The sequence below is a fragment of the Urocitellus parryii genome, chromosome 5 (assembly GCF_045843805.1).
Source record: "Urocitellus parryii isolate mUroPar1 chromosome 5, mUroPar1.hap1, whole genome shotgun sequence".
Taxonomy (NCBI): Eukaryota; Metazoa; Chordata; class Mammalia; order Rodentia; family Sciuridae; genus Urocitellus; species Urocitellus parryii.
In genome coordinates, this window is record NC_135535.1 from 142,269,901 (window position 1) to 142,294,390 (window position 24,490).

At 39.2% G+C, this 24,490-nt stretch overlaps 1 pseudogene; it reads right to left on the reverse strand.

The window, feature by feature from the left end:
- Positions 1-185: 185 nt before the first annotated feature.
- LOC144254961 (prostaglandin E synthase 3-like) lies at positions 186-720 on the reverse strand (annotated as a pseudogene).
- Between the last annotated feature and the right edge of the window lie 23,770 nt (positions 721-24,490).

Consider the following 24,490-nt stretch of genomic DNA (forward strand, 5'->3'; position numbering starts at 1 on the left):
ATAAGGATAGTGCCTTAGCTGACTTAAATTTGCCCCATACAATGGTACATTATCAACCCTTAGTGAAGCCTTTAAAAAAGGTGGGGGAGGGGACAGGTTGAAAAATGGGTTAAAGGAGGCAGATACAGCATCTGCCTTTAGAGCTATAACTCAGGAATTTTCTCAATTATGAAACCTTGTGAAGAAGTAATTTTCTTAAAATCCAGGCGATGACAATATTCCTTACTCCAGATCTGGCATTTTTTCATCATCACTGTCTTGTGAATCATCATCTGCTCCATCTACTTCTGGTAAATCTACATCCTCATCACCACCCATGTTGTTCATCATCTCAGAGAAATGATCAAAATTAGACATGTCTTCATCTGAATCATCTTCCCAATCTTTCCAATTATTGAAGTCCACACTAAGCCAATTAAGCTTTGTCCTTTCTTTTGTTAACCTAGGCCATGATTGGCCAGACTCTCCTTTTCGTAAACAACATAAAATTGATCTGTCCGTTCTTTTATGCTTGGAATCATTTGGATCAATACAGAGAAAAAGATCAATTTCATTTAAATGTTTAAAATTATCACTTCCTCCAAGACAACTGAAAGTAAGTTTGGATTTTTCAAAATTTACATTAGCATCTTTACTGTCTTCAACACAAAATTCAATGAAGACATAGTCCCTTCGATCTTACCACTTTGCAGAAGCAGGCTGCATTGTGAACGGGGCAGCGGGACGGGCGAACGGGTGGGCGGGCCTCTCTGGCGGCGGTGGCTGGGGAATCAGCTCCTCTCGGATGGCGACTCCTGCGTTTAGTCGCTCTCCTTAGGCGACGGCGGCAGCGGGCTGGACCTAGATCCCCAGAATGCACCGCGCGAAGAGAGCGGCTCTTCGACCGGGGAGAAGAGGAAAGTGTAGGAAAAGGGGCGCGAGGATGGAGAATGAACGTGCATGCGAGGGAGGGGTGGTGAGCTAACACTATTATTTAATAGTAAAAAAGCAAGAAATATTGCCCTCACAATTTTTTTTTTTATTTACGGGCTCTTTATTCACAAAAACTAACAAATTAATAGATTTTATAAGAAATTGGTGAAAAATATTCAAGGGGTTTTTGTTTAGTTTGTAATTTTATGAATTTATTACTTAAAACCTTAGTCTAGTATTTTTTTGGTACTCCATGTATGTAATTTTAAGACTCTTTGAAGTGTGGTAAATATATTGCATGATTTTTATGTCAGAATTGAAAGATACAGTTAAACAAGATAAAAATTAGATCACCCACAACTATGGCACTTAGTTTGATGTCACTGAGAGGAGGATCTGTACTCACTGACTTCATTGTCATTTTAAGTCCTTGGGCCAATTTCAGGGCAAGCACTACCATTCAGCCCTCTCAGGCTCTTCATTCACTCTTGAACTTGCTCTAGTGATTTGCTCCTCAAGTACTCCTCTAAAGTTCTTTTACCCAAAGTTACCATTCATTTTCACTTTAGCAAATCTAAACGTAACTTCATTCACCACATTTTACATTTATACACTGAACAATGAAACATATCCATTTTTAATTCCAAGGATTCCCAAACTATTTAAAAAGGGCATAGACTCCATGTATATTAGCAGCTCTGCAAAATGAGTTCCCTTTCACAACCACACCTGGAGATATGAACAGCCCTCCATGCCAAACAAAAAAATGTTAGTACAACTAAGACAATATCAGTATAGAGTACAAAAATAAGAACAGCCTAATTGAAAATGGGGAGGAACATGTACCCAGAACAGCCTGTTCTTAAGTGGACACAATCTGGTATGATCAGAGGAAATAACAAATTCTCAGTGTTCTCCTCGGGAGTCAGAAAAAGGTAACATAAGTCCAACATTCTGGTTTTTCAGGTGATGGCTTTCTGTCTCCTGTGACATAGAGAGCTAAAATAGAGGCCCCTGAGAACAAGAGAGAACTTGACAACTGGTTGAGCACCCATGTACTGCAGACAAACCACAGGAGGAATAGTAGGTTATTCATTTGTGACAGGTCACAGCTCTCTGCTTGAAAGGCTCAGAGAATTTGAATTTTCAGAAAGGATGGAGAGGTCATGAAATATCTAGCTGAGATTATTAGTGAAGGTCTTCCCCTGCATGAAGCCACTCTGAGAGAGAATATCCAAAAAGAAATTCTTAGTCACAGGTATACCAGTATAAGGACCACTACAGGATGAGTCAGAAGACACAGCAGGTATTGTACAAAAACCTGACAGATTTAAAATAGACATCTTAGTATTTGTGTTAAGAGATGAGCAAGAGTGACAAAAACATTTCCATCTTAAAATTACAAAAATTATTACTAACAATGAAAGAAATGAATGACTTTGAAAATGTAATATCAGGAATAAATTGATAAAAATTCAAATAATCATTAAATTTGTGGCTCTCAATCTTCTTTTTTTCCCCCACCTGCAATGATAATGGAACCCAGGGCACCTGCCACTGAGAATAGTCCCAGGTCTTATTTTTAGTTTCTTTATTTTGAGACAGGTTCTCAATAATTTTCCAAGGACACTTGTACTTTGGACTTCTCCTGCCTCAGCCTGGGTAATCCCTAGAATTTCATTAATGCACCACTGCACACAGCTTAACAACCTTTTTTAAATGTTTTTTTTTTTTTTTTAGTTGTAGATGACCATAATACCTTTATTTTATTTATATGTGGTGCTGAGGATGAAACTCAGGGCCTCACATGTGCTAGCCAAGCACTCTACCACAACCCCAGTCCCTTATCAATCTTAATTAAGGGAAAAAGAAGGCAAGTGAAACTACAATAGTAGTAAAAATAAAGAAATAACCACAAGTCTGGAAGAGGTTTCTGAATGTTTTTGTTAATGTCTTACACATAATATTGAATTTTCCTTTTACATAATCATACATACATAGAAAGTAATTGCCTCCACTTCAGTCCCCAGTACTACTCCTTTCCCTACTCTCCTCCTATCCCCTTTCCCATGCTTCTAATCTACTGGCCTTCCTTCAATTTATTTGAAGTGCTTTTAAACTACTGGTATCTCCAAATCAAGTGGAAATGTATGTCAATTCATGCATTCACAAAACACACACTACTTCTTAAAATTAAAAGTGTAAACAAATAAAATGCTTTTGATTGTTTTGAGAAAAAATAGATGTTTGAGCAAGAAAGTGTCAGAGTCTAGGTGAGGTTTTCTCCAAATCAGCATATTCCAGTTTCACAGAGTATTTGGGAAACAGTGACCACCAGTGAAGAGGCTGCTAGTACCCACAGACTGATTTCAGCAAGCTTCATAAACCTGGGCCCCAGCAATCACCAGGAACGAGGGACTTGCAACACTGACAAGTAGTCTGGGAGGGTGAGGCCAGAACCTGCAGGCATGAAGCAGGTGAATATGAGAGCAGGACCATGTAGAGCAGATACCATCTACTCTGAGTAAGGAGGATACCTGACCCCTGACCTTGGGGCCACTAGGGTAAAGTTCACACACCTTGAGCTCCCATTGCTTTCTGCAGTGAACTGCCTCATAGTACTGAGAGGAGTAATGGGGTTTGGAATAGCTGTCAGTTTGTTCTTACCAATTTGATTTGTGTTAGCAACCTCTTTGTGGTAATGTTTATAAAATTTCAGTGTCAAAGCACATGCCATGCAAAGGATTCATATTTATATGAATATGCAGAGATGATTTTTATTTCCAGCCATTTTCATTTATTTCTAATGCTTAATTCAGACTTGCTTCTCCTTTAGATGACTATTTTTCTGGGGAGTTTCATCCTTCTGCTGGTTCTGATTCTTATCTTTCTTTTGCATGAAATATTTCATTGAGTAAATGTCATAGTGCAGGCTTTCTGGTTATATGAATTATTTTATATTTATCATGGAAGGTTTTTATTTCCTTTTCAATTCTGAAGGACAATTTATGCTGGATTTGTTAATTTTGGTTGGTATATAAATATGATTCCAAGCACTCCCTGCTTTTAGGGTTTGAACTGTGAAGTCATTTGAAACTCTAATTTGCAAAACCACTTGGGATATTTGCACTGCCCTCAAAACATGACTTCCTTTTTCATCCTGAGACTTTCAAAATCCTAACCTTAATCTGTATATTAGGTATTTTTCCTATAATGTGTATTGGAGAGGATCTTTATTAATCCTGTTTGTTTGATGTTCAAAGAGGTTCTATATTTAGATTTTCATCTCATTCTTAAATGTTTTGAAAATTTATTGATATTCATTGAAAAATGCTACCCATATTTATTGAAAAGTCCAGCCACAGGATAACTTCAGCCCTCAGCACAGAGTTCCAAGATGGGCGTGGCTCTTGAAGCTGTGGTGCCCACTCCTGTCTCTGTTACATAGGGTTGCTTGGCAACCATTCTTCATTTATTAGCTGCTACCTGAGTATTGAGTGGCTCAGCCACAACTAGGTACCTGGTGGGACTAAGTTGTTTATTCTGTGACTGAGAAAAAAGTCTTGAAAGCCCCAGAATACAAGGCTGGGGCCTGTGAGGCCTGGTCATGGCTTCTAAGTTTGTCAGAACCGAGAGCTCATTCATGAGGAGCCTGTGGAAACTGGGCTCTCGCTATAAAGCGAACACGAGAATCCACAGAGCAGCCTTAGAGGGAGATGTAGACAAAGTGAACCACATCTTGACTCATGGAGAAGCTGGCGTTGATGACCGAGATAAAAAAAACAGGTAATAATGTCCAGAGGAGTAGGCGTCCTAGGGGGACAGGGTGCTGACCAGGGAAGGCGGGGCCAGTAAGGAAGAAGGCTCCACCTTTCCCACTGGGCCAGGGCGGGCGGAGGGAAAAGAGGCCAACTCTCCTTTCACCAGGTGCTTGACTTTCCTGCGCTCACAGGCTCCTCATCTCCTGGGCTCTATAGACCTTGGAGACATCTCCCATCCAGGAGGTCTTATTGAGCAGCCAAACAAAACGTTAGCCTGCTTCCTATATTTTGTATTTTGATGCCTTCATCTATCACAATGATTCTTACCTTTGTTATCTCACATTTCTTGAGTATTATGGTTATTTAACATCTTTACTGTTGACAATATTCTTTGTTTTACTGTTGACAATATTCTTTGTCTTCAAGACCTGAGATTCTGTCTTTAAAGTGGTCTCATTTATTGGTGACGTTTTCCACTTAATTTTTAATTTGATTGTCTGAATCTTTCCAGGATTTCTCCTTTTTCAGAATATCTATCTCTTTCTTGAAATCATCTTTTACCTCCTGTATTTTTAAAACCCTTACATCTTCTTTTAGTTCACTGAACATTTTAACTATGAACTTTCTAAATTCTCAATATTTTCTGCACTGTGATGTCAATGGGATCAGTTGTTGAAGTGTTGTGGGTTGTTTGGGGTGGTAGGTTTACACGCTTTTTCATATTATTTCTGTGTGTACCCAACTTCTGAGAGGATGATTACCTTTACTATTTTTTTTTTTTTGTACCAAGGATTGAACCCAGGAGCTTAACCAGTGAGCCTCATCCCCAGTCCATTTTTTTTTTTAAATTTTGAGACAGAGACTCTCTAAGTTGCCTAGCACCTCACAGTGTTGCTCAGGTTGGCCTTGAACTTATGGTCTTTCTGCAAAAACCTCCTGAGCTCCTGGGATTACAGCCATGGGGTTCCAAACCTGGTTATTACTTATACTTTTAAACAAGAGACAATTTAGTGAGCTTCTTTGTGTAAGTTCCCTGGGCTGGGTGAATATCCAGGTATTGGTATACTCCCATTCAACATGTTCATCTTTATTCCCAAACTCAGCATCACTGAAAGAAGATACTAAACCTTAGTACCTTCAGAGCAAACTTCACGTACTAATAAACCTTAGGTCAAGTGGGACTTGATGAAAAAATTTTCAACTCTTCTCATATTCTGGGTATAAAATTGTGGTAACACTCTGGAGTAGGTTGGGAAATGAGTTATTACAGATAGTAAAATTACTGTCACATTATGTAGGACATGAAAAGAAGAGTAGAGATTAAATGGAAAGAAAGAAAGAAAGAAAGAGAGAAAAAATAGAAATGAATAATACAAACCAAGTTAAAAAGAAAAGATGGCTGGAGGAATTTGTGTTAGTAGCAGATAATGGTAGAGGAGAAAGTGGGACTAAGAGGAGCAAGTGTACATATGACCTAGGAAAACAAAAATAGAATGGTTTCCAGTAAATCTTTAAAACATTACAAGAATATAATCAAATATTGATGAGGGTGTAATTTGATAAAAGATGAACATGTATTGATTCAAAATAAAAAGTAGCATGTAAGATCAAAATTGATATTAGTGCTGTATGCAACAATCCAGGCCAAAGTGGAAAAATTTATTATTGAGTCTTGATTGTTTGGATTTCACCAGAATTGGAGACCTTTAGAAAATGCCCACCAATCTTCAGCTTTACTTCTATGTTTCTCTGGGTGTGGCAGTACTGGAAAAAGAACTGGGAGGTTCATCTTCCAAGACCTCCACCAACTTCTGGGTGGAAGGGCCCAGTGCTGACTGAGACAGATGGTGGAGCTTCCAGAGGCTCTTGACTATGCTGGCCACTCAGGTGCTGGCCATCACGCAGGTGGGCGGGGGTTTCCTGATCCTGTGTAGTCAGCAAGCACCTAACCTGGTCGGCCAGTCCAGCCACAGGATAACTTCAGCCCTCAGCACAGGGTTCCAAGATGGGCGTGGCTCTTGAAGCTGCGGTGCCCACTCCTGTCTCTGTTACATAGGGTTGCTTGGCAACCATTCTTCATTTATTAGCTGCTACCTGAGTATTGAGTGGCTCAGCCACAACTAGGTACCTGGTGGGACTAAGTTGTTTATTCTGTGACTGAGAAAAAAGTCTTGAAAGCCCCAGAATACAAGGCTGGGGCCTGTGAGGCCTGGTCATGGCTTCTAAGTTTGTCAGAACCGAGAGCTCATTCATGAGGAGCCTGTGGAAACTGGGCTCTCGCTATAAAGCGAACACGAGAATCCACAGAGCGGCCTTAGAGGGAGATGTAGACAAAGTGAACCACATCTTGACTCATGGAGAAGCTGGCGTTGATGACCGAGATAAAAAAAACAGGTAATAATGTCCAGAGGAGTAGGCGTCCTAGGGGGACAGGGTGCTGACCAGGGAAGGCGGGGCCAGTAAGGAAGAAGGCTCCACCTTTCCCACTGGGCCAGGGCGGGCGGAGGGAAAAGAGGCCAACTCTCCTTTCACCAGGTGCTTGACTTTCCTGCGCTCACAGGCTCCTCATCTCCTGGGCTCTATAGACCTTGGAGACATCTCCCATCCAGGAGGTCTTATTGAGCAGCCAAACAAAACGTTAGCCTGCTTCCTATATTTTGTATTTTGATGCCTTCATCTATCACAATGATTCTTACCTTTGTTATCTCACATTTCTTGAGTATTATGGTTATTTAACATCTTTACTGTTGACAATATTCTTTGTTTTACTGTTGACAATATTCTTTGTCTTCAAGACCTGAGATTCTGTCTTTAAAGTGGTCTCATTTATTGGTGACGTTTTCCACTTAATTTTTAATTTGATTGTCTGAATCTTTCCAGGATTTCTCTTTGGTCCTTTTTCAGAATATCTATCTCTTTCTTGAAATCATCTTTTACCTCCTGTATTTTTAAAACCCTTACATCTTCTTTTAGTTCACTGAACATTTTAACTATGAACTTTCTAAATTCTCAATATTTTCTGCACTGTGATGTCAATGGGATCAGTTGTTGAAGTGTTGTGGGTTGTTTGGGGTGGTAGGTTTACACGCTTTTTCATATTATTTCTGTGTGTACCCAACTTCTGAGAGGATGATTACCTTTACTATTTTTTTTTTTGTACCAAGGATTGAACCCAGGAGCTTAACCAGTGAGCCTCATCCCCAGTCCATTTTTTTTTTTTTTTAAATTTTGAGACAGAGACTCTCTAAGTTGCCTAGCACCTCACAGTGTTGCTCAGGTTGGCCTTGAACTTATGGTCTTTCTGCAAAAACCTCCTGAGCTCCTGGGATTACAGCCATGGGGTTCCAAACCTGGTTATTACTTATACTTTTAAACAAGAGACAATTTAGTGAGCTTCTTTGTGTAAGTTCCCTGGGCTGGGTGAATATCCAGGTATTGGTATACTCCCATTCAACATGTTCATCTTTATTCCCAAACTCAGCATCACTGAAAGAAGATACTAAACCTTAGTACCTTCAGAGCAAACTTCACGTACTAATAAACCTTAGGTCAAGTGGGACTTGATGAAAAAATTTTCAACTCTTCTCATATTCTGGGTATAAAATTGTGGTAACACTCTGGAGTAGGTTGGGAAATGAGTTATTACAGATAGTAAAATTACTGTCACATTATGTAGGACATGAAAAGAAGAGTAGAGATTAAATGGAAAGAAAGAAAGAAAGAAAGAAAGAAAGAAAGAAAGAAAGAAAGAAAGAAAGAAAGAGAGAAAAAATAGAAATGAATAATACAAACCAAGTTAAAAAGAAAAGATGGCTGGAGGAATTTGTGTTAGTAGCAGATAATGGTAGAGGAGAAAGTGGGACTAAGAGGAGCAAGTGTACATATGACCTAGGAAAACAAAAATAGAATGGTTTCCAGTAAATCTTTAAAACATTACAAGAATATAATCAAATATTGATGAGGGTGTAATTTGATAAAAGATGAACATGTATTGATTCAAAATAAAAAGTAGCATGTAAGATCAAAATTGATATTAGTGCTGTATGCAACAATCCAGGCCAAAGTGGAAAAATTTATTATTGAGTCTTGATTGTTTGGATTTCACCAGAATTGGAGACCTTTAGAAAATGCCCACCAATCTTCAGCTTTACTTCTATGTTTCTCTGGGTGTGGCAGTACTGGAAAAAGAACTGGGAGGTTCATCTTCCAAGACCTCCACCAACTTCTGGGTGGAAGGGCCCAGTGCTGACTGAGACAGATGGTGGAGCTTCCAGAGGCTCTTGACTATGCTGGCCACTCAGGTGCTGGCCATCACGCAGGTGGGCGGGGGTTTCCTGATCCTGTGTAGTCAGCAAGCACCTAACCTGGTCGGCCAGTCCAGCCACAGGATAACTTCAGCCCTCAGCACAGGGTTCCAAGATGGGCGTGGCTCTTGAAGCTGCGGTGCCCACTCCTGTCTCTGTTACATAGGGTTGCTTGGCAACCATTCTTCATTTATTAGCTGCTACCTGAGTATTGAGTGGCTCAGCCACAACTAGGTACCTGGTGGGACTAAGTTGTTTATTCTGTGACTGAGAAAAAAGTCTTGAAAGCCCCAGAATACAAGGCTGGGGCCTGTGAGGCCTGGTCATGGCTTCTAAGTTTGTCAGAACCGAGAGCTCATTCATGAGGAGCCTGTGGAAACTGGGCTCTCGCTATAAAGCGAACACGAGAATCCACAGAGCGGCCTTAGAGGGAGATGTAGACAAAGTGAACCACATCTTGACTCATGGAGAAGCTGGCGTTGATGACCGAGATAAAAAAAACAGGTAATAATGTCCAGAGGAGTAGGCGTCCTAGGGGGACAGGGTGCTGACCAGGGAAGGCGGGGCCAGTAAGGAAGAAGGCTCCACCTTTCCCACTGGGCCAGGGCGGGCGGAGGGAAAAGAGGCCAACTCTCCTTTCACCAGGTGCTTGACTTTCCTGCGCTCACAGGCTCCTCATCTCCTGGGCTCTATAGACCTTGGAGACATCTCCCATCCAGGAGGTCTTATTGAGCAGCCAAACAAAACGTTAGCCTGCTTCCTATATTTTGTATTTTGATGCCTTCATCTATCACAATGATTCTTACCTTTGTTATCTCACATTTCTTGAGTATTATGGTTATTTAACATCTTTACTGTTGACAATATTCTTTGTTTTACTGTTGACAATATTCTTTGTCTTCAAGACCTGAGATTCTGTCTTTAAAGTGGTCTCATTTATTGGTGACGTTTTCCACTTAATTTTTAATTTGATTGTCTGAATCTTTCCAGGATTTCTCTTTGGTCCTTTTTCAGAATATCTATCTCTTTCTTGAAATCATCTTTTACCTCCTGTATTTTTAAAACCCTTACATCTTCTTTTAGTTCACTGAACATTTTATCTATGAACTTTCTAAATTCTCAATATTTTCTGCACTGTGATGTCAATGGGATCAGTTGTTGAAGTGTTGTGGGTTGTTTGGGGTGGTAGGTTTACACGCTTTTTCATATTATTTCTGTGTGTACCCAACTTCTGAGAGGATGATTACCTTTACTATTTTTTTTTTTTGTACCAAGGATTGAACCCAGGAGCTTAACCAGTGAGCCTCATCCCCAGTCCATTTTTTTTTTAAAATTTTGAGACAGAGACTCTCTAAGTTGCCTAGCACCTCACAGTGTTGCTCAGGTTGGCCTTGAACTTATGGTCTTTCTGCAAAAACCTCCTGAGCTCCTGGGATTACAGCCATGGGGTTCCAAACCTGGTTATTACTTATACTTTTAAACAAGAGACAATTTAGTGAGCTTCTTTGTGTAAGTTCCCTGGGCTGGGTGAATATCCAGGTATTGGTATACTCCCATTCAACATGTTCATCTTTATTCCCAAACTCAGCATCACTGAAAGAAGATACTAAACCTTAGTACCTTCAGAGCAAACTTCACGTACTAATAAACCTTAGGTCAAGTGGGACTTGATGAAAAAATTTTCAACTCTTCTCATATTCTGGGTATAAAATTGTGGTAACACTCTGGAGTAGGTTGGGAAATGAGTTATTACAGATAGTAAAATTACTGTCACATTATGTAGGACATGAAAAGAAGAGTAGAGATTAAATGGAAAGAAAGAAAGAAAGAAAGAAAGAAAGAGAGAAAAAATAGAAATGAATAATACAAACCAAGTTAAAAAGAAAAGATGGCTGGAGGAATTTGTGTTAGTAGCAGATAATGGTAGAGGAGAAAGTGGGACTAAGAGGAGCAAGTGTACATATGACCTAGGAAAACAAAAATAGAATGGTTTCCAGTAAATCTTTAAAACATTACAAGAATATAATCAAATATTGATGAGGGTGTAATTTGATAAAAGATGAACATGTATTGATTCAAAATAAAAAGTAGCATGTAAGATCAAAATTGATATTAGTGCTGTATGCAACAATCCAGGCCAAAGTGGAAAAATTTATTATTGAGTCTTGATTGTTTGGATTTCACCAGAATTGGAGACCTTTAGAAAATGCCCACCAATCTTCAGCTTTACTTCTATGTTTCTCTGGGTGTGGCAGTACTGGAAAAAGAACTGGGAGGTTCATCTTCCAAGACCTCCACCAACTTCTGGGTGGAAGGGCCCAGTGCTGACTGAGACAGATGGTGGAGCTTCCAGAGGCTCTTGACTATGCTGGCCACTCAGGTGCTGGCCATCACGCAGGTGGGCGGGGGTTTCCTGATCCTGTGTAGTCAGCAAGCACCTAACCTGGTCGGCCAGTCCAGCCACAGGATAACTTCAGCCCTCAGCACAGGGTTCCAAGATGGGCGTGGCTCTTGAAGCTGCGGTGCCCACTCCTGTCTCTGTTACATAGGGTTGCTTGGCAACCATTCTTCATTTATTAGCTGCTACCTGAGTATTGAGTGGCTCAGCCACAACTAGGTACCTGGTGGGACTAAGTTGTTTATTCTGTGACTGAGAAAAAAGTCTTGAAAGCCCCAGAATACAAGGCTGGGGCCTGTGAGGCCTGGTCATGGCTTCTAAGTTTGTCAGAACCGAGAGCTCATTCATGAGGAGCCTGTGGAAACTGGGCTCTCGCTATAAAGCGAACACGAGAATCCACAGAGCGGCCTTAGAGGGAGATGTAGACAAAGTGAACCACATCTTGACTCATGGAGAAGCTGGCGTTGATGACCGAGATAAAAAAAACAGGTAATAATGTCCAGAGGAGTAGGCGTCCTAGGGGGACAGGGTGCTGACCAGGGAAGGCGGGGCCAGTAAGGAAGAAGGCTCCACCTTTCCCACTGGGCCAGGGCGGGCGGAGGGAAAAGAGGCCAACTCTCCTTTCACCAGGTGCTTGACTTTCCTGCGCTCACAGGCTCCTCATCTCCTGGGCTCTATAGACCTTGGAGACATCTCCCATCCAGGAGGTCTTATTGAGCAGCCAAACAAAACGTTAGCCTGCTTCCTATATTTTGTATTTTGATGCCTTCATCTATCACAATGATTCTTACCTTTGTTATCTCACATTTCTTGAGTATTATGGTTATTTAACATCTTTACTGTTGACAATATTCTTTGTTTTACTGTTGACAATATTCTTTGTCTTCAAGACCTGAGATTCTGTCTTTAAAGTGGTCTCATTTATTGGTGACGTTTTCCACTTAATTTTTAATTTGATTGTCTGAATCTTTCCAGGATTTCTCTTTGGTCCTTTTTCAGAATATCTATCTCTTTCTTGAAATCATCTTTTACCTCCTGTATTTTTAAAACCCTTACATCTTCTTTTAGTTCACTGAACATTTTAACTATGAACTTTCTAAATTCTCAATATTTTCTGCACTGTGATGTCAATGGGATCAGTTGTTGAAGTGTTGTGGGTTGTTTGGGGTGGTAGGTTTACACGCTTTTTCATATTATTTCTGTGTGTACCCAACTTCTGAGAGGATGATTACCTTTACTATTTTTTTTTTTTTTGTACCAAGGATTGAACCCAGGAGCTTAACCAGTGAGCCTCATCCCCAGTCCATTTTTTTTTTTAAATTTTGAGACAGAGACTCTCTAAGTTGCCTAGCACCTCACAGTGTTGCTCAGGTTGGCCTTGAACTTATGGTCTTTCTGCAAAAACCTCCTGAGCTCCTGGGATTACAGCCATGGGGTTCCAAACCTGGTTATTACTTATACTTTTAAACAAGAGACAATTTAGTGAGCTTCTTTGTGTAAGTTCCCTGGGCTGTGTGAATATCCAGGTATTGGTATACTCCCATTCAACATGTTCATCTTTATTCCCAAACTCAGCATCACTGAAAGAAGATACTAAACCTTAGTACCTTCAGAGCAAACTTCACGTACTAATAAACCTTAGGTCAAGTGGGACTTGATGAAAAAATTTTCAACTCTTCTCATATTCTGGGTATAAAATTGTGGTAACACTCTGGAGTAGGTTGGGAAATGAGTTATTACAGATAGTAAAATTACTGTCACATTATGTAGGACATGAAAAGAAGAGTAGAGATTAAATGGAAAGAAAGAAAGAAAGAAAGAGAGAAAAAATAGAAATGAATAATACAAACCAAGTTAAAAAGAAAAGATGGCTGGAGGAATTTGTGTTAGTAGCAGATAATGGTAGAGGAGAAAGTGGGACTAAGAGGAGCAAGTGTACATATGACCTAGGAAAACAAAAATAGAATGGTTTCCAGTAAATCTTTAAAACATTACAAGAATATAATCAAATATTGATGAGGGTGTAATTTGATAAAAGATGAACATGTATTGATTCAAAATAAAAAGTAGCATGTAAGATCAAAATTGATATTAGTGCTGTATGCAACAATCCAGGCCAAAGTGGAAAAATTTATTATTGAGTCTTGATTGTTTGGATTTCACCAGAATTGGAGACCTTTAGAAAATGCCCACCAATCTTCAGCTTTACTTCTATATTTCTCTGGGTGTGGCAGTACTGGAAAAAGAACTGGGAGGTTCATCTTCCAAGACCTCCACCAACTTCTGGGTGGAAGGGCCCAGTGCTGACTGAGACAGATGGTGGAGCTTCCAGAGGCTCTTGACTATGCTGGCCACTCAGGTGCTGGCCATCACGCAGGTGGGCGGGGGTTTCCTGATCCTGTGTAGTCAGCAAGCACCTAACCTGGTCGGCCAGTCCAGCCACAGGATAACTTCAGCCCTCAGCACAGGGTTCCAAGATGGGCGTGGCTCTTGAAGCTGCGGTGCCCACTCCTGTCTCTGTTACATAGGGTTGCTTGGCAACCATTCTTCATTTATTAGCTGCTACCTGAGTATTGAGTGGCTCAGCCACAACTAGGTACCTGGTGGGACTAAGTTGTTTATTCTGTGACTGAGAAAAAAGTCTTGAAAGCCCCAGAATACAAGGCTGGGGCCTGTGAGGCCTGGTCATGGCTTCTAAGTTTGTCAGAACCGAGAGCTCATTCATGAGGAGCCTGTGGAAACTGGGCTCTCGCTATAAAGCGAACACGAGAATCCACAGAGCGGCCTTAGAGGGAGATGTAGACAAAGTGAACCACATCTTGACTCATGGAGAAGCTGGCGTTGATGACCGAGATAAAAAAAACAGGTAATAATGTCCAGAGGAGTAGGCGTCCTAGGGGGACAGGGTGCTGACCAGGGAAGGCGGGGCCAGTAAGGAAGAAGGCTCCACCTTTCCCACTGGGCCAGGGCGGGCGGAGGGAAAAGAGGCCAACTCTCCTTTCACCAGGTGCTTGACTTTCCTGCGCTCACAGGCTCCTCAACTCCTGGGCTCTATAGACCTTGGAGACATCTCCCATCCAGGAGGTCTTATTGAGCAGCCAAACAAAACGTTAGCCTGCTTCCTATATTTTGTATTTTGATGCCTTCATCTATCACAATGATTCTTACCTTTGTTATCTCACATTTCTTGAGTATTATGGTTATTTAACATCTTTACTGTTGACAATATTCTTTGTTTTACTGTTGACAATATTCTTTGTCTTCAAGACCTGAGATTCTGTCTTTAAAGTGGTCTCATTTATTGGTGATGTTTTCCACTTAATTTTTAATTTGATTGTCTGAATCTTTCCAGGATTTCTCTTTGGTCCTTTTTCAGAATATCTATCTCTTTCTTGAAATCATCTTTTACCTCCTGTATTTTTAAAACCCTTACATCTTCTTTTAGTTCACTGAACATTTTAACTATGAACTTTCTAAATTCTCAATATTTTCTGCACTGTGATGTCAATGGGATCAGTTGTTGAAGTGTTGTGGGTTGTTTGGGGTGGTAGGTTTACATGCTTTTTCATATTATTTCTGTGTGTACCCAACTTCTGAGAGGATGATTACCTTTACTATTTTTTTTTTTTGTGCCAAGGATTGAACCCAGGGGCGTAACCAGTGAGCCTCATCCCCAGTCCATTTATATTTTTTTTATTTTGAGACACATCTTCCTAAGTTGCCTAGCACCTCACAGTGTTGCTGCGGTTGGCCTTGAACTTATGGTCTTTCTGCAAAAACCTCCTGAGCTCCTGGGATTACAGCCATGAGGTTCCAAACCTGGTTATTACTTATACTTTTAAACAAGAGACAATTTAGTGAGCTTCTTTGTGTAAGTTCCCTGGGCTGGGTGAATATCCAGGTATTGGTACTCCCATTCTACATGTTCATCTGTATTCCCAAACTCAGCATCACTGAAAGAAGATACTAAACCTTAGTACCTTCAGAGCAAACTTCACACGCTAATAAACCTTAGGTCAAGTGGGACTTGATGAAAAAATTTTCAACTCTTCTCATATTCTGGGTATAAAATTGTGGTAACACTCTGGAGTAGGTTGGGAAATGAGTTATTACAGATAGTAAAATTACTGTCACATTATGTAGGACATGAAAAGAAGAGTAGAGATTAAATGGAAAGAAAGAGAGAGAGAGAAAATAGAAATGAATAATACAAACCAAGTTAAAAAGAAAATATGGCTGGAGGAATTTGTGTTAGTAGCAGATAATGGTAGAGGAGAAAGTGGGACTAAGAGGAGCAAGTGTACATATGACCTAGGAAAACAAAAATAGAATGGTTTCCAGTAAATCTTTAAAACATTACAAGAATATAATCAAATATTGATGAGGGTGTAATTTGATAAAAGATGAACATGTATTGATTCAAAATAAAAAGTAGCATGTAAGATCAAAATTGATATTAGTGCTGTATGTAACAATCCAGGCCAAAGTGGGAAATTTTCTTATTGAGTATTGCTTGTTTGGATTTCACCAGAATTGGAGACCTTTAGAAAATGCCCACCAATCTTCAGCTTTACATCTATGTTTCTCTGGGTGTGGCAGTACTGGAAAAAGAACTGGGAGGTTCATCTTCCAAGACCTCCACCAACTTCTGGGTGGAAGGGCCCAGTGCTGACTGAGACAGATGGTGGAGCTTTCAGAGGGTCTTGACTATGCTGGCCGCTCAGGTGCTGTCCATCACGCAGTGGGTGGGGGTTTCTTGATCCTGTGCAGTCAGCAAGCACCTAATTGGTTGGCCACTCCAGCCACAGGATAACTTCAGCTCTCAGCACAGAGTTCCAAGATGGGCGTGGCTCTTGAAGCTGAGCATGCCCCCTCCTGTCTCTGTTACATAGGGTTACTTGGCAACCTTTCTTCATTTATTAGCTGCTACCCGAGTATTGAGTGGCTCAGCCACAACTAGGTACCTGGTGGGACTAAGTTGTTTATTATGTGACTGAAAAAAAAAGTCTTGAAAAGCCCCAGAATACAAGGCTGGGGCCTGTGAGGCCTTGTCATGGCCTCTAAGTTTGTCAGAACCGAGAGCTCATTCATGAGGAGCCTGTGGAAACTGGGCTTTCGCTATAAAGGGAACACGAGAATCCACAGAGCGGCCTTAGAGGGAGATGTAGACAAAGTGAACCACATCTTGACTCATGGAGAAGCTGGCGTTGATGACCGAGATAAAAAAAAACAGGTAATAATGTCCAGAGGAGTAGGCGTCCTAGGGGGACAGGGTGCTGACCAGGGAAGGCGGGGCCAGTAAGGAAGAAGGCTCCACCTTTCCCACTGGGCCAGGGCGGCAAGAGGGAAAAGAGGCCAACTCTCCTTTCACCAGGTGCTTGACTTTCCTGTGCTCACAGGCTCCTCAACTCCTGGGATCTATACACCTTGGAGACATCTCCCATCCAGGAGGTCTTATTGAGCAGCCAAACAAAACGTTAGCCTGCTTCCCAGCCACTTAAAATTCATCCTATAGAATGCTTGATTGACTATTTAAAAGTGATTTAAATCACAAAATTTTGTTCCAGCACTTTGTTTTAATGTACACATTTTTAAAAAATGTCATGTACATTGTAGAAAAGTGCAGCATGAGACAACGTTTCCCATAATAGAGCAACTTAAGGGCAAAAATAATTCTTTGAACACAATCTGGAATCCATTTGCATCAGTGTAGATGTATATGTATATAAGTTCTCTACTGAGGACCCTTACAAGGACATTTTGAAATGGCAAGATGGCTCTTGTCTCTGTTGTGCAGGGTTGCTTGGTAACCATTCTTCATTTGTTAGCTGCTTCCTGAGTATTGAGTGGTAGCAGTGTTTTGTTTCTAATGTTATTTCACACTAGCATTTTTAGGGGTACCAATTTCAGTCTTCAAAGTATTTTCCTTGTTTCTTGGGTGGTCCACTTGTACCCATCCATCAACTTCTGAAGGCTCACTCAGTGTGGTTTTAAGCAGACAACCATCTTCATAACCAGATTTGCCGAGAAGTCTGGATTTCCTGCAAGCTTTGCACTAATTTCAGGTACTTCCCTTGAGAGAGGATAGCAGTCACTGGGCGATTTCACACTTAATGAAACCGCAAACACATCATGCTTTTTTGTCGCACCTCCAGTTCTGTTTCCAGTACTGCCTTTACCACCCTATATCCCAAATGTCCACCTATCTGGTTGGAGGAGTCCAGGGTTGATTGGAGAGCAGGTGGCAGGACTTTCAGGAACCCTTGGCCACACTGGCCACACCTATACTGCTGTTTCAGGCAGGTGGATGGGGTTTCCTGATCATGTGCAGTCAGCACTCTGCTGGACTGGCAGCCTGGATGATCATGAGTGGAGGAGGATCACTGAAGATATCTACAGTGACTTCTTTTAGGCTTGCGGTAAATCCTGAGGTTCTCTTGGGAAACAACTGAGCTTTTCAAGACCTCCCTGAATGTCATTGATTTCTGGTCCATCATGATGGACCAGATCTTGGAGCTATTCATAGTGTTGGAGCTATTCATAGTGTTTACAGGAGAAAACTCCTCTCCAGTGGGCTTGAGTTTCTTTGAGAGCTCAGGTTGAGCACGCGCAGTGTCACTGTCCTTTTGGCTCTGCAAGCTCACTTGTGTTTAGCAGGGTTGTTTGTGAATGACTATTCTGCCCTTGAAGGACACCAGATCTTGGAGCTGCCTTGCTTAGTCGCTGTGGCAGACTAGTTTGGCTCACCTCTTGGATTCAATGGGTGGTGAAAAGTGCTCTATGATCTCCTAATGAATCTTCTTACTTTCCCAGGACCCCTCTCCATTATGCTTGTGCTTTTGGACACTGGGATGTGGTGGCCCTCTTAATAGAGAAGAAATGCAATCTTGAACTTTTGGATGGTGACTACAACACACCTCTGATTAAGGTACACAGTTAGTAGCCTAGGGTTTCTGCAGGAGATGGATTTGATTGAAATGCACAAATAAAAGGGGCTTAATATAATTTAAATATAACTAATTAGTGGACCCTATAAAATGTTTGGCTTGCATTTCTTGTATCTATGATACATTTCTTGGTACAATACCAACAGGCAGCAGAACAACATCATGAGCGCTGTGTAAATCTGCTTCTCGATAATGGCGCCAATCCAAATGTTCAGGACAGGGATGGTGACTCTCCTCTCCACAATGCCGTATTTTCTAGGACCACTGCAATGGCAGAAAAGCTGCTTTCACACAATGCAAATATGGAACTCCAAAACAAGGTACACATCACTGAATTTTATTTCCAGATTATTTGAAATACTTTTGTTTTCATAATGACATATGTTGGGTTTATTTCCATATTAAGAAGCTGAAGCACTCAGTGCAGGAAAATGTGTTGAAATGAATGGACTTTTGAGACTTCACTTCAAGTACCGATACTTTAAAAGTATTAGGAGGTACAGCTTTCGGGTATGCACCAATGGCAAATATTTGTAAAAATACTGAATTTTTAAGTTAAAACATTTCCTGTGTCCAAATTATTTTTTGCACCAAGACCTTTTTCTAAATAGTGTAAAAGAAAACAGAGAAGCAAATTTTGCCCTGGAAATAGGGTTTATCTTAAAACTCAAAACAGAGAATTTTACAATAAATGGTGATCTTTTTGATGTGGGAAATGTTACATGAAAGTTAAATATCTCTCTGTGGTAAGGCTTGAGCAGGAAATGTGGAAAAGCAGATAATTTTCCAATGAGGAAATTTAGATAATTAAGGAAAAAATACCAAGAAGAGTCTAGTTTTTGTAATTTTTCTCAGTTTCTGTGTATGGATGAGGTGCTATTCGATCTGGGGAACAACAATACTTAATTTAGGGAAGGAAGATGCAGAGTTGCAAACATGTTTAAAATGCAGTTTTAGGTGGGTTCTGAGGAAACCATGTTGGCAGTGACTAGGCAGTGATTATGGGGAAGCTAGTGGGGAGAACACATTATTAACTGATAGATGATGTTTTTCTGCCTGAAACAACCAATTAGATAAGAGTCAAACCATTCTGTCAAACCTACACTATCTTATTAAAATGTGGGAGCTAAGGAGCTTACATATGAAACCAAGCTGCATTTTGAATTTACTGGCCCTTATTATGCCTCTGTCTAGGAAAATTACATGGAGTATTGTTAAATCACTCTCTCTCTTGCCTGTTTTTTTATTTTTTTATTTTTTGGCAACTCTCCAAATTGTAAATGGAATTGTTCCTGAAAATGAGAGATGAGATGAAGAGATGATTGTCTGGTCTTCTAGTTCTCTGCTCCAATGGTATCACAAAGTGACCTGGGAAAGATTTAAATATTGTCAAACCTAGGCTTTTCCCGGGAGGTTTATATTCACTAAATCCAATAGGACCTGGACATGGATATTTGCAATATTTCCTGAGATTCTGACCCAACTCCTGGAAAAGAATCACTCAATAGAGAGTATAATATACAAAATCCCAGATCCCCAAAACTGAAGAAATAACTGGGAGAATTGGAGTTTGACTAGGTACAACTTCCTTCCAATCTCTCCTTTCTGACCAAATTAGTTTAACTTACATTTTTTTTTCTATTTCCATGGCTGGGAATTTAAAAGAAGTATGATTAGTGATATATTTTTGGCTTACAGAATACAACCTTTTTCCTTTCAACAAACATTAATCAACTACTATCATTGGAAAGGTGATTAGAAATTTTCTTATGGCTAGTCTTTCAATAAGCAGAGACCAACCTTTTAAGGATTTTATGTCTCTGTTATCATTCCAATCATTGGGTCAAAAAAACCTGACTTGAAAAATGATTTTCTTGGTCAGGAATGGCAAATGTTGAAGATTTTTAGCAGAGGTTGGATGCTACTCTATATCATTAGGTCTATTATGTTTCTGGGCCTGACGTAATCAGCCTAGCAGTTTTAAAAACTGAAAACTATGTAGTAAGAGCATCATGGGGGCTCCTCTTAATAATTTAGTTTCAGCATTCCTATGCATCTAAATTCTTATTTAAATAATCATCTGGGAGAACAGTGATCAAATGGAGTATGTGTTTATAGTTGGTAGAAAAAAATATTAAAATGAAGATGTTACGAATTTTTTGTATTATATTTTGAGGTCTCATTTTTGGGTGAAAAATTATATTAAAGAAAGGAAAGATTTTACATGCAAACACTTGCTTTGAACATAACCACTCGTATACTCACAGTAAAGATAAAATCAAGAGCTGCAGACTAAATGTAACACACAGATATATGTGTTATATTCATTCATTGAGTCACCATTTAAAATGCAGGTGATTTAGTGTCTTTTATGATGTTAAATTTAAGCCATGTACGTCAATGTAAAACATTTGTTGATTCACAAAATGTTTGAATTAATTAATAACTTTAAATTGCAATTAAAATGGGAGCAGAGTAAAAGAGAATTTAAAAAGTAGATGTGGACTATGATAGTATAACCCAGGATTATTATTATAAGTGAGCATATATTTTGTGTTGAGCTTTGTAACAGCTAATACAAACAGTTTTCATTGTATAATATCAGCAAATTCAGGGAACAATTAAGAATGAAATCAAAGGTCATTTTGAGCCTCTTTTAATTCAAAACCTATTTCCTTAGAAATCTATTGAAGCAGTGCCTGACATTGGTATTTGGGATCCTGACACCATAGATAGAATCACTTGGGTTTATACACCATGAGAGAAGCTTTCTCCTCATTGGAAAACTCTCAATAGTTGTCTCCTAGAAACTCCTTAATTCCTCAAATGTAACTGTTTTATACAAAAATGTTCAAATTGGTATTAATGATGGCAAAGGACTTCTTTAATATTGGACATGTTTCTCTAACAAGGAATCTTTATGATGAAGCTTGGTATTTATGGAAAAGTAGATATTCTTTGGAATAGATGGATAATCCACACTCTAAAAAAGAAAATTTAGCACATTAATTCAACAAAAGTACCAAAATAATTTACCTTTAGGTTTTTGGGGTTTGGGGTTTTTGAGATAAAAGATCTAGTCCCTGTCGTCAACAAGTTCTTGGTTTAGAAGGGAGCTGCAACCACACAACATCAATAAACCAGGATAAATGCTATGATGGAGACCAAGATTTCTGGAACCCATTATGTCTTTTATAATTTTTCTGCTTCAGTTGAGAAATTTTGTGAATAAATTGTTTTATTTTTTTTTAGGATGGCCACACGCCCCTTCTACTTGCTTTGAAGTACAACAGTCAAGAAGTCGCAGCATTGTTACTTCACAGAAAAGCAAATATACATGCAGTTGACAAAGAGAAAAGGTATAGTAGTGATATCTTTCAAAGTTTAATGGAATGATAATAATAATTCAAGTAAAAATATTAAATTAATGGGAAGAAGAATATTAACTTACAATTATTGGGATAAATTGAAATATAGGAACACATATCACCTTTTAGAAAAGTAATTATATGGGCTAATACAAATAACATTATATAGTATGATCAGATTCCATTATAATATTTGTTGATGTTTGTCATGTGTAAACTGATTTGATTTGTCACATTATCAACCCTTTAGCCAAGGGTATTTCACATTAATTTTGCAAAGTATTCGCTTTTTGTTTACTTTTGCATTCAATACTGTGAATTGCTTAACCTTTTATCATATTTAAACTTCTGCATCTTATGTATGTTTTCTTTTACAATGCTCTGTTGATCATAAGTAGATGTTGAAAGCCATTTACTTTTGGATGATCCTTTGCTTAAACTGCTTTTTGAAGAAAATTCATTTTAGGTTATCTCTAGGTGAGCATTAATTGCTATTGGTAGATTATTTTTAATCCCCTCCTTTTCATTTCTAACATACTCTGATGGCTATATTTTTAATTGACTGGAGCAAAGGGAAGAAAAGCAGCTTTAATGGGATAAACATTTGCTAATAAACGTGAGTCATAGATGGGTGAGCAAAAGACAAGTGATAGGCTTTAGATCCAAACATGACTGTTTTGCATTCCTTCCTTTGCTAATTGCAAGGTGTGTCACCTTAGAAACATTATTCATCACTAAACATGTTTCCTGAAAATTAAGATAATATATAATTGAAGGTGGTTAGAAAATTACGTATATTGCAGAAGTTTCAGTGCCTAGCAAATGCCCATGATTATCATTACCTGAAACTGCAATGACTATAATTATCATTCTTATTCCTATTGTTTTAAGCTTGCAAACAGCCTTTTCTTATTTGACTTTGAAGTGAATTAGAGTTATAACATGTTACATTAGACTAGGGTAAAAATGGATCATTCTTCACTTCAATCTTTACCTATTTCAGTCAAATGACCTCATCATAGTTGTGGTCCATCAAAGTACATTAAATGTGCAACTTCTGTTATGTAATACCCAATTGGGATAAAAGGTTTCCTGTTTGTGTTTCTCTATTTGATGTGGAGGTAATATGCAAAGATGAACCCTTGGGTGTTAGTATATATAAAGGTTATTTGTACACAATCAAGAACTTAAATTGGTAAAAAGATTAGTTGTTTAAATGATTTTATTAAAGACAATTCATCATTTAAAGTACCTAAGGGTGAAGTTATCTCTCTGTTATTTTAGAACAGCCCTCATACTTGCCACAAAATATGATGCAAAATATATAGTTGAGTTTCTTCTTCGAGAAGGTATTGATGCCTTTGCTGAAGATCAGTCTGGAAGGAACGCATTACAGCACGCCATTGCTAGTGGTTTCAATGTGTAAGTGTTTGCATTAAAATGATATGATTCAATGGAGGTTCAAAATAATTACAACTAATGCATCCTACACACCAATCTGATTTCATAGTTCAGGTATGTTTGGATTGCAGTCAAGACCCCTGCAAAAATCAAGACTCTTTAGATGGCGCAATGTATGTAGGATTCATTAAGCCCCACCCTGTTTCTGATGGTGCTCATGGTAGAACCCTGTCTCAGGACTTTTAAAACCTTTATCTAAGCCAACTGATTGATTAGTTTCAGTATAGGAGAAAATTATGTTATTCAATTATATTTATAAATAAATTGAGTTTATAAATTGTTAAATAGCTGATTTATCCTAAGCATTATCCCAGCATTATCCATTATATTCTAAGTATAACCCCTGCATATGGGGCACAAATAACACCATATCTTTGATTTTTTGTTTTGGTTATTTGTGTTTTGCCAGTGTCATTTTGGGTTTTACAAAGCACATTTTCTTTGGTTGTGGGAGGCCCCATGTCAGAGTTTAACAGAAAATCTTACTTTCTCTAGGAACTAGTTGTTCAACCATTCTCCTTGGATTTCTTTGAGGAGTTTCTTAAGCCTAAGGAAGAGAAATCTCTTTCACCAGAGGGTAGATAAAAAGGACTTCCCAGACATTCTTTTGTTTCTGTCCATTGGGTTGCTGTAATGTTGCAATTAGAAGTAGTCCTACAATCTGGTAATGATTAACTTCACTACCAGGTTGTCCTGACTGATCCAGATCCCTGAGTCTTCATGGTGATATAAGCTTAGACTTAAAAGTTACAACTTATTTTCCTTCTAAGTATCCATATGGTTATCACCTCATCTATTGTTTCCCAGTTGGCACTCTGCTTTAGTAGCTGGATCTCCTAGCTTTGGTCACCCCAGGGTGAACATGCCAATCCTGCCCTCCCACTCAAAACCTTATGTGCAGTCCACATGCTAGCCCAGACCTTTATGATGAGTGGTCCTTTGAGGGTTTTGTTTGTCTTTTTGGATCATTCAAAATAATCCAACAGTCTCAAATAATCTTATAGGAAAAGTTCAGAGTTCCCTTTTAATCTCTTCTAACTGATCCGTAGCCCAAAGCCCCATTATATCTCATAAAGCACATTTTCTTTGGTTGTGGGAGGCCCCATGTCAGTGATTCCCAGGGAGGATGCTAATCCTAATTGGTACCTTAAGTGATTTTTTTTCCCCATGGCAATAAAAGTTTTCCATGCTGCTTTCATATCTGCTTCATTTTTCAGAACATTTCAAGTTCTTTCTCACAAATAAGACATTAAGCAGCATTCTCAAAAACTAAAGTAAATTCATTGAACCTAGAGCTAAGCCTTATCATGATTTGTCAGTATTCATGTGTAAAAGAAGG